Raw genomic sequence first — 12,052 nt, forward strand, 5'->3', positions numbered from 1 at the left:
AAAAAAAAAAAAAAAGATATGTATCAAATATATAGGGGGGGGGGGGGGGGCTTCTTAGATTCTTGCACCTGGGCCCTGTAGTTTTTAGTTACACCTCTTGTCAATACTAACAAGGTTAAGGGAATCAATTTAAGCAAGTTAGAAAATCTGGTGTACAGATAGATAATTGGTGGAAATGTGTATTTGCTTAAACAAGGACTGGATACTAACCCATAGTGACAGGGGAAATGTTTCCTAATACAAAATGAAACAGCTGGGATTAAATAATACGTAATGATTGTTACAGATTCTGGCAGAAAATGTATAAGGAGATATGACATTCTGAACCATATGAGGTGCATTTCATTTTTGCTTTATTTTTAGCTTTTACAATAGTATTCAACAATACTAGTGACAATACCTTGTCACCACTAAAGGGGGTGCAATATGCACAAATAATATAAACTTTATAATGACTTAATAGTAAAAAATATATATAAACACGTATATACGTATACACAAATCAATAAACAAATCTTTTTTAGCCCAGATCCACAAAATATAAATATAACAGACTTTTGTCAAAAGTACTTCTTATCTTGTTAGTCCATGTAAATGGTCTGGGAAATAGAAATGTCCCTCTCTGGGACTACAAGATATTCTGTGCTCCCAACTGCCGGTTGCTCCTTCCCAATATAGCAATGGAACGAATAACGAATTCTGAGGGAAAACACACAAGAAAGAAGGGCGCCTCCTAGTGTAATACAGTTTACATGACAATGATCAAATGAGATATCAGAATTGTACTTACAATGGTAGCAGCACCCACTTGTGCTTAGTAACACCTACTGGGATCTCTCTGTCCCAGCTCACTGCTCCTTGGTTCTTGTACACCTCTGCTCCGGGCGTCTACCCAACCTGAAAGGCAAGACTCAGGCTCTCAGACAAGTTTGGTATCAAAAATAGGTTTTAATAAAACACAATAATTTAAAAATATAGGGTGTGACAATAACCTCTATGTAATAAAATATTGCAACGCGTTTCTCAGCTTCCTCGCTGTTTCATCAGGCATATCCTGATACAATAGTATTCACAATAGGTAACATGTATATGTATGTCTTTAAATGTATCATGTGCTGACATTGATTTTTAAGAAATGGAGAAGCTAAATGCTTGTGTTTAAAAGCATCCCTATATCACTGATACTTAAAGGGACACTGAACTCAAATTTTTTCTTTCGTGATTTAGATAGCACAAACAAATTTAAGCAACTTTCTAATTTACTCCTATTATCAATTTTTTTTGTTCTTTTGCTATCTTTATTTGAAAAAGAAGGCATCTAAGATATTTTTTGGTTCAGCACCTTGGACAGCACTTGTTTATTGGTGGATGAATTTATCCACCAATCAGCAAGAACAACCCAAGTTGTTCACCAAAAATGGGCCGGCATCTAAACTTACATTCTTGCATTTCAAATAAAGATACCAAGAGAATGAAGACAATTTGATAATAGAAGTAAATTTGAAAGTTGCTTAAAATTGCATGCTCTATCTGAATCAAGAAAGAAAAAAATGTGGGTTCAGTGTCCCTTTAAATGTCTGGTGCTCAAGAATAAGTTTTGATGTAATAAGCACTCAAGACAAAAAAAAACAAAAAACAACAATATAAAAATAAAATACTTTTCGGCTAGATTACAAGTTGTGCGTTAGGTTAAAAAAGCAGCGTTAAGAGGTCCTAACGCTGCTTTATTACGCCAGCTGGTATTACGAGTCTTGAAGGTTTAGGTGTACCGCACACTTCTTTGGCCTTACCGCAAAACGACTTACGTAAACTTCGTAAAGTCTTTTTTTCTATGGGACTTCCATAGCGTTGGAATTACGAGTCTATCCTGGGAGGCCAAAAAGTGAGCGGTACAGTCTACCCCGTCAAGAGTCCTAACGCATTTAAAAGTCAGTAGTTAAGAGTTTTATGGTACAACGCCGTAACATAAAACTCATAACTAAAGTGCTAAAAAGTACACTAACACCCATAAACTACCTATTAACCCCTAAACCGAGGCCCTCCTGCATCGCAAACACTATAATAGAAATTTTAACCCCTAATCTGCCGCTCCGGACACCACCGTCACCTACATTATAGTTATGAACCCCTAATCTGCTGCCCCCAACACCACCGCCACCTACATTATATTTATTAACCCCTAATCTGCCGCCCCAATGTCGCCGCCACCTACCTACATTTATTAACCTCTAATCTGCGTCCCCAACATCGCCGCCACTATTCTAAATTTATTAACCCTTTAAACCTAAGTCTAACCCTATCCCTAACACCCCCTAAAATAAATATAATTTAAATAAATCTAAATAAAATTACTATCATTACCTAAATTATTCCTATTTAAAACTAAATACTTACCTATAAAATAAACCCTTAGCTAGCTACAATATAACTAATAGCTACATTGTAGCTATGTTAGGGTTTATTTTTATTTTACAGGCAAGTTTGTATTTATTTTAACTAGGTAGAACAGTTATTAAATAGTTATTAACTATTTAATAACTACCTAGCTAAAATAAAGACAAATTGACCTGTAAAATAAAACCTAACCTAAGTTACACTAACACCTAACACTACAATATAATTAAATAAATTAACTAAATTAAATACAATTACCTAAATTAAATTAAATTAGCTAAAGTACAAAAAACCCCCACTAAATTACAGAAAATAATAAACAAATTACAGATATTTAAACTAATTACACCTAATCTAATAGCCCTATTAAAATAAAAAAGCCCCCCAAAACAAAAAACTCCCTAGCCTAAACTAATTTACCAATAGCCCTTAAAAGGGCCTTTTGCGGGGCATTGCACCAAAGTAATCAGCTCTTTTACCTGTAAAAAAACATACAAACAACCCCCCAACAGTAAAACCCACCACCCACACAACCAACCCCCCAAATAAAATACTATCTAAAAAAACCTAAGCTCCCCATTGCCCTGAAAAGGGCATTTGGATGGGCATTGACCTTAAAAGGGCAGTTAACTATATTGCAGGCCCAAACCCTAACCTAAAAATAAAACCCAACACTAACCCCCTGAAGATTGACTTACCGGGAGACGTCTTCATCCAAGCCAGGCCAAAGTCCTCAACGAAGCCAGGAGAAGTCTTCATCCAAGCCGGGCGATGTGGTCTTCCAGACGGGCAGAAGTCTTCATCCATCCGGCGCGGAGCGGGTCCATCTTCAAGACATCCAACGCGGAGCATCCTCTTCATCCGATGGACTAAAGCTGAATGAAGGTACCTTTAAGTGACGTCATCCAAGATGGCGTCCCTTAGATTCCGATAGGGTGATAGAATTCTATCAGTCAATTGGAATTAAGGTAGAAAAAATCCTATTGGCTGATGCAATCAGCCAATAGGATTGAGCTTGCATTCTATTGGCTAATTGGAACAGCCAATAGAATGCCAGCTCAATCCTATTGAATAAATACAATAGTCAAAAAGGATGATCTTCTTGGAGTCATTCTGAAGTAATTGATGTCTCCAGACTAGTCATCCTGAAGTATGCCCACAGGCCAAAATATTTAAATGAGATGACTCTAGAGTCGTCATTCACTGGCTGTTCATGCTTGTAAAGTAATCAGAAAGTTAAACTGCTAATCACTCTGCTAATGACTCCAGGATGGTCTCTAAAGTAATCCTGTTTGTCTTGGCTATGGAAAATCAATAATCGGAAACATTTGCATCTCTTTATTTCTTGGATTTTTCTGTATTGTGCAGTTATCTATTATATGTTAGTTTATACTATGCACTTCATTTTCCGACCATGACTGGTACATAAAAATGTAAATATCCCAATATAGGGCCAGCTGGATCGATATTTAGCGCTTCTACTAGAGAGCTAATTCCGCTAGAAGTGAACTTTTTTCACGCGTCGGGTTGCGCTCGTATTACGAGTTGAAAGTAAAAAGTTACCACTCTCGCAATAACCCGACGCATGCAAAAAGTTGAACAAAAAGTTGAACTAAATCGCAATAACCTATTTCCAAATAAAAGTCAATGGAGCAACACCCAACTTACGAACAAACCCGATTGCATCTTCTCATGTGCGCTAACCTGACATGAAAATATATTTCACATTCTACTGTTCTGCAAATAGAAGACCATGTTCTATTTATTCATAAATATATATTTCTACATATATATGATATTTTTTGGTTCAATATATATATATATATATACCTATATATATATATATATATATATAGAGGATTATATATAGCTATAGATATATACAGATATACTGTATATAGGAATGTCTATTTAGAAATACTTAAAACATATTCTGCTATGTGCATAACATTGGAATGTCAACTATTTAAAGTAAATACATAGAGGCCTCTGTATCAAAGGTCTTTCGCACCTGATCCGACAGTGCTAATCAGGTCCGCAAGACCTCGCTGAATGCGGAGAGCAATACGCTCTCCGTATTCAGCATTGCACCAGCAGCTCACAAGAGCTTCTGATGCAACGCTGCCCCCTGCAGACTCGCGGCCAATTGGCCACCAGCAGGGAGGTGTCAATCAATTCGATCGTACTCGATCAGGTTGAATTGTGGTGATTCTGCTCTGAGCAGGCGGACAGGGTTATGAAGCAGCGGTCTTTAGACCGCTGCTTCATAACTGCTGTTTCTGGTGAGTCTGAAGACTCGCCAGAAACACGGGCCCACAAGCTACATACGGAGCTTGATAAATGGGCCTCATAGTATAACACTGTATTAAATATAAATATTACATAAATATGCTTTTACATGTTTTCATCTACTTAAAGGGACAGTTCACCCGAAAATGTTCTCCCATTTAAATTGTTCCCAATAATCTATTTTACCTGCTGGAGTGTATTAAATTGTTTACAAGTAGCTCTTTTACCCCTATTTTGGCCTTTCAAATAGCTGATTTAGCATGTGGTTTCCCAACCTATACTGAAAGTTTTGATACTGGAGTCTCAGCTATTGAATAGCCTAAGTAAACACAGTCACCAGAAGAGATTACACTCACAGTGGGGTGCAGGAATGATAATTTTCCATTGTTCTCTCTAAGTATTGAGCTTTAGTTTTCCAGACAAATATAAGATAAGGAAGCAAGTGTGTGTACACAAAGTGATAACATAATGAGATCTGATATTACCTGAAACTCAACCCATTGTAATAGGCTGTGGTTTCAAAGCACAAAACCAGCTGCATCATATACACAAATAAACCTGAAAATGCAATTTCTCATACATTTTATACTCTGCAGCTGGTTTAACAAGTGATTGAAAATGCATTAATATAAAAACAATTTTACAGTGTACTGTCCCTTTAACTGCAAAGGACTCCAATGCACTTATATACAGTATATGTCTATATATGTGTGTAGATGTTTTTATGTGTTGATATGTGTATATACTGTATATATATATAAATACATATATACACATAAAAATACATAAATACATATGTACACATATATAGACATAAATATATATACAAACATACATACATATACATCTTTAGACATGTATATGTATGTAGCTCAATGTTAAAGCCCTTTCAGCCTTTATAACTTTTGCTGCAATATTTTTTAAAATAATTTTTAATAGATTGTGTTGTTATAAGTGTAAGTGTACTTTGTAATGTATTTTTGATGTGTTTTGTGATGCTTTTGTTTTGCAAATAGTTAACCTGACAAGCGTTAACTTCAATTGCGCTCATGTGATTGTGTTCACTTTCAACTTGTAATACCAGCACAATTTCCATTTGCCCCCCTAAACTTTGTATATATTTACAGCTCAAGAGAAACGTCTTCAACCTATGGGACTAAAAAGGTAAATTAAGCTCTTATAATGGTTATTACAAGAAATTGCTCTACGACAGTAAACACAGGATTGTTTTAATATAAGCAAAGTGCTTGAGTTACTGAACTATTTTGTGTATTTATCACTGTATTTACTTCAATAGAAATCTACAAGTTTGACCTTATATTAGCCACTCTGTATGGGCACACTGGGAACCCCTAAGTCTGGCAAGTTTTTTTCTGAAAGCCAATCACATGGCTACTGACCATACCATTACTTTTGTTAATGCACACTCCTGATATATTCTGTTCGCTTAGGTTATGAACATGCTAGAGGCCGGATAAAGGGTAGTGGCAGCCTTCTCATAGGCTGGATCAATCACTGCAAAGTTGAAGAAAAAATAAGGGCTGCGTTGGAGATAGCTGGCTAAGGCTTCATGGGATAGTAATAAAAGTACATTTTTATTAAAAACATTTACAGAGAATCATTATATAGTTATAAGTAATATCCAAATTAAGGATTCATGGGGGTAGTGGATCATGTTCGCCCGACATCAATAAATGCAGACAGCATACACAGTCAGAATTTATCATTGCACAAGCAGTTCTTGTGAAATCCTTGTGCAGTGCCGCCCCCTGCACATTCGCGACCAATCGGCCACTAGCAGGGTTTGTCAATCATCCCGATCATATCCAATTGGGATGATTGAAGTGCGCCACCTCAGAAGTGTCGGATGAGTTAAGGAGCAGCGGTCTTCAGGGGTAGATTGCTTGATAAATCTACCGCATAATGTTTACTGCCATTTAAAGTAGATTTCTAACTAAGGTATTATGTATTAGTCTCAAACATAATTTAATTTATTCATTTGGAATATTTGACGATTAGGAGAGAACTGGAAAAACGTGTTATACTCAAAAGCTTTTTTCAACATCAACTACTTTGCAATTGTAGAGATATAAAATATACCCAGGACTGTGAGAAACTCAGCATGTCATTAAACTTTTCTCCTGTTGTCCCTTTAAGAAGAAAAAATAATAATAAAGAAGTGTTTAATCTATATTTTGATCAGAAATAGTTTCATTGATTTATTTGGCACATTTGAAGACCAGAAAAGATCCAGCCAAGTTTTTTTTTAACATCAACTAAGTTTGCAATTGTATAGATATATGGGCCGATTTATCAAGCTCCGTATGGCGCTTGATGTCCCTGTTTCCGCGCGAACCGTCAAGCTTGCCAGAAACAGAAGTTATGAAGCAGTGGTCTAATGACCGCTGCTCAATAACTTGTCTGCCTGCTCTGAGGCCAAGGACAGAAATCAACCTGATCAAAAACTATCGGGTTGATTGACACCGTCTGCTAGCGGCCAATCTGCAGGGGGCGGCATTGCACCAGCAAGAACTGCTGGTGCAATGATAAATGCAGACAGCGTATGCTGTCGGCATTTATCGATGTGCAGCATACATGATACGCTACATCGTATCATGTGAATTCGCACAATGATAAATATACCCCTTACAATATATCCAGGACTGTGTAAAATGTGTCATGAAATTCAACTTTTTCTACTGTTGTCCCTTTAAAAAAGAGAATATCTTCCTGGCCAGAAAAGCTTTTTGGCACAAAACAACTTCAGACATTGATATTTTTATAATGGATATATTTTTTAAAAAAAATCAGTTATAAGAAACAATATTTACTTATGAGGAATAAAACTAATACTTTATATATTGTAAGCTTATTTAATATATGTTAAAGGTCTTCAATGAAATCATGAGTGAAATAACGCATTTTATCAACGCTATTATCTTAGCAACTCTCAAACAACTTGCATTTGGGGCTTTTTGAAGTTGTATTTAATGTACCACAATATTTTTCAAATACAACAAAGTGGGAAAAACATTTCTTTCAAGTACCAGCCAAGTAAAAGGTAATACCCAAAGAAAGAATTAGATTATGAAAACAAAACCTAATATAGCGGTTATGTTACTGCACCTGGGGTAAAATTTAGTAAATTGATGCCAAACTACAATTAAAAATAATGTTTTTGAAATATTGGTGAAAACAAACTAGGTTTACAAAAGAGATTTTCTAAGATATATTATTTTCAAAAGTATTCTACAGTATTTTGGTTATTCAATGACTCGAATGTGATCTGTGCATGACTGTATCAAAGAAATGTCAAGCAGAAATAATACACACTGGATATAATTGAACGCATATTGCAAAGCAAATCCCTTGCATGTGACAATAATTTGGGTGCATTTAGTTCATTGGCAGCAGTGAGGCAGTTATTGCACTGACAGAGACCACTAGGTAAATAAACACAGATTAACTGTTTCTATTAGAACATTACTTAATTGTAATCATTAAATATGTTGACATTGACAGTAATTATGTTCATTATCAATGTGACCACCTTTGCTATTAAATTGATGTTAAAGGGAAAACAAATCATGCATTTTTTTTATCATTTAAACATGTTGGAAACACTTGATACATCATTCAATGTATGCTACCTGAGAAGCAGATGCTGATTGGCTGTACTACCTGATTTTTAAAAAAGATAAATAAATTAATAAATAATATTGGGATAGGTACGTAAGGGATTGCTTTGTGTTAAATATCAGTCAAGTATTGTGGTCTCGGCTTTCAGGAAGGGACACAATGGCTTAGATCCATAGAGGGTCAAGAAATTCACCTGTCTTTTCTAACGTTTATTTAATGGACAATCCCGCCCCTATCATTTATAGCTGCGTGAGGTGCCCATTGGGAAAAATGATAATTGCAACACTTAGAAAATTGCAAAATTATTTATGTAAATGTTTGGAAAATATTCACATCACGGTATAATAGGGGCTAGACGTGAGCATTCTAGAGGCGTGGCCGTGATATTTCACCTGCAAGACATAAAGTACCTTATCTTGCAGTCTTGCTATTGCAAAGATGACAAGGTTGTCTTGTTTTTATTTTATTTTTCTGTTTTCAATATTTTTGTGCATATGTAACTGTGGACTCTTTTTTGCACCAAATTGCAGAAAATATGTCAGTTTAGGGTCACTTTAGGTTAAAGCTGTTTAGATCTTTAGTCTAGTCAAAATTAAACTTTCATTATTCAGATAGGGCATGCACTTTATAAACAACTTTCCAATTTACTTTTATCATCAAATTTGATTTGTTCTGTTGGTATTCTTTGTTGAAAGCTAAACCTGGATAGGTTCATATGCTGATTTCTAACCCTTCAAGGCCGCATTTTGACAGTTTTTTACAGTTAGTTACAGCATTTGGACAACTGGTATGGGCATATCACCAGTTGATCAAATGCTGTAACTAACGCTTTAACAACCCCTGGCTGGGGGCTTAGGAATTTTTAGGCTGGTAACATTAATCTGCCCATAGGGATGCGTTCTTCTCAAACCTGCACTGTACTATATTTGGGGGTAGATTTCACAAGCAGTTAATGCTGCTTTCTACGCCCAAAGTTTCCAGCTCGCCGGAAACTTAAGTTAACAAGCATCGGTCATAAGCAATCTCGGGCCCGCTTGACATTTAATAGATTGACCCCAAGGCCTCTTCGTTCCTGAGTCTGTAACCTACAGCTATACATGCTTTACAAAAAATATGTACAGAAAATGTCAGATGGTAATAAACATATATCTGTTACAATGGTCTAAGAAACAATACTCTCCTTTTAGCTTGACCGCTGCCTTCTTTCAGTCTCTCCCCAAGGACTGTGAGATACAATAGAAAAGCAATAGTAGATGGCGCTGGTCTTTGAGGAATATCAATTTCTCTAATGATAAAGAGAAAAAAAAGGCTTGTTGTATATGTTGAAGCCAAATAAATAAGGTGCAGTATACTCACTCCTTAAATTGCATGAAGTCAGCTTGTTTGGAGTGTCTCCCTCTGGTATCTGGTGATGATGCTCCAGGGAGATTTCAATAAAACTGGGAGTAAAATGGAAACTCCATAAACAGTATGCAAAACTGGTAATAACAAAATAAGTAGTAACTTACTTTGTTAATAAAGAAATTCCGGCCGTCACAACCTTGCAATGGTTTTAATATATTTTAAAATTGCTCTTGAAAAATACGTTTTTAAACGTTGAAATGCATTGAGCTAATAAATACATTTTTTATGCAATTGGAAGATTTTTCCTTATTTTTGCTGTGACGGCCGGAATTTCTTTATTAACTAAATAAGTTACTACTTATTTTGTTATTACCAGTTTTGCATACTGTTTATGGAGTTTCCATTTTACTCCCAGTTTTATTGAAATCTCCCTGGAGCATCATCACCAGATACCAGAGGGAGACACTCCAAACAAGCTGACTTCATGCAATTTAAGGAGTGAGTATACTGCAGTAACTGCACCTTATTTATTTGGCTTCAACATATACAACAAGCCTTTTTTTCTCTCTTTATCATTAGAGAAATTGATATCCTCAAAGACCAGCGCCATCTACTATTGCTTTTCTACAGCTATACATGCTTGTCTGCAACCAAATATACTGAAATACAAACAAAAGGGACTGCCCTCTGAAACCAGAATGGGCACACATCACAAGCCATTGACAAAACTCACAGCCTTAGGTGCTTACCTGACACTTACAGAAAGCTGAGTATACATTCAGTGATGCAGACATTTAACCCCAAACAAGCCTGGGTGTAAGGTCACAGATAACATTCTGTAACACATCTTTTTATTCTTTTAATCTAACTGTATGCATATGAGTGAATGCCAGCTATCGTGTGTGTCCACTTTTGTGTTTCAAATTTGTATCTAATCTTTTTTTCTGCATATGTTTTCACAAGACATGGTGGGATAAATATTTTATACAAAATACAAACTTTTTTGATAGAAGTTGCTAGAAGTTGCTAAGCAACAGTCATCACACGGTATAAAAACTCTGATTGTGCTCCCAGTGCTAGGGTAAATGTGAGCAGGATATTATCAGATACCTTTAAGATATACAATGGAACACGCCAAGGATGTCCCCACTCTACACTTTTATTTGCCTTGTCCTTTGAAGTTCTAGCATGCAAGATCTGTTAGAATCCGAGAGTCGAGGGCATTAGGGTAGGGAAGAGGGAACATAAACGTGCTATGCATAGGGAGAATATTTTACTAACATTAAATTGTTGTTGCCGGCCGTACTTTCTGAATTTGATGATTATGACAAGGTGTTTATTTCTACCTTAACCTATATAAATAATAACTTCTTAATGTCTCAGAATCACAGGCCAGCAAAGCAAGCATACAGAATACCTGTCCCCTTAAAATAGCCAAACATAAGATCAGATACTTGGGGATAACCCTTAAGCCTCATATCCATGAACTAGTGTACCACAATTATAAAAGCCTTAGGGACGACATTGTACAAGATTTGTCAACCTTAAAAAACAAGTCCATCTCTTGGCTAGTGATATATAGGGGTAGTAAAGATAAACATCTTACCCAGAGTTTTATATATTTAGCAAACTGTCCCTCTACTACCCTCAGTTCTGTACATCACATACATTCAGAATGCTACTTAAGACTATATATGCCAGGGCATAAAGCCTAGAATAAAAAAACAAACACTTTATCTACCAAGAGACAAAGGTGGTCTGGGTGTCTCCAATTATATTTTTACAGACACCTTTATTCCCTTGTTTTATTTTGTATCATATGTTTGTTTTTATTTAACCCTGCTCCCTTTTCTCTCCAGTTGTGTTTGTTTTTTTACCAATCCTCAACCTTCATGTTCTTCCTATCTTACTCCCCTCTCTTACAATGCTTTATTTTTCCTTCCTGAAATTTTTATAAAACAAAAAAAAAACTTGTTTAGTGTTAGGTGAGTGTAGTTTAGTGTTAAAGACAGTGGTAGGAGCATGGGATATTTTAATGTTAAGGATTAGTGTATTAGAAGGCTTGGGTCTTAAAGGGACAGTAAAGTAAAAAAAAATCTTTCATGATTTAAATAGGGCATGTCATTTTAAACAACTTTCCAATTTACTTTTATTACCAATTTTGCTTTGTTCTCTTGGTATTCTTAGTTGAAAGCTACATCTAGGAGGTTCATGTGCTAATTTCGTAGACCTTGAAGACTGCCTCTAATCTGAAAGCATTTTGACAGTTTTTCACCACTAGATGGCGTTAGTTCATGTGTTTCATATAGATTACATTGAGCTCAGGTACGTGAAGCTCCTAGGAGTCAGCACTGATTGGCTAAAATGCAAGTCTGTCAAAAGAACT

At 35.9% G+C, this 12,052-nt stretch overlaps 1 long non-coding RNA gene across 1 annotated transcript; it reads right to left on the minus strand.

The window, feature by feature from the left end:
* Positions 1-336: 336 nt before the first annotated feature.
* LOC128648296 (uncharacterized) lies at positions 337-1,241 on the minus strand. The gene is made up of 2 exons (XR_008400564.1): positions 791-1,241; positions 337-699 (listed from the first exon to the last, which is right to left on the minus strand). It is a non-coding gene; the product is annotated as an uncharacterized LOC128648296 (long non-coding RNA).
* Positions 1,242-12,052: the final 10,811 nt, after the last annotated feature.

Source organism: Bombina bombina, chromosome 2 (genome assembly GCF_027579735.1).
Source record: "Bombina bombina isolate aBomBom1 chromosome 2, aBomBom1.pri, whole genome shotgun sequence".
Lineage (NCBI taxonomy): Eukaryota > Metazoa > Chordata > Amphibia > Anura > Bombinatoridae > Bombina > Bombina bombina.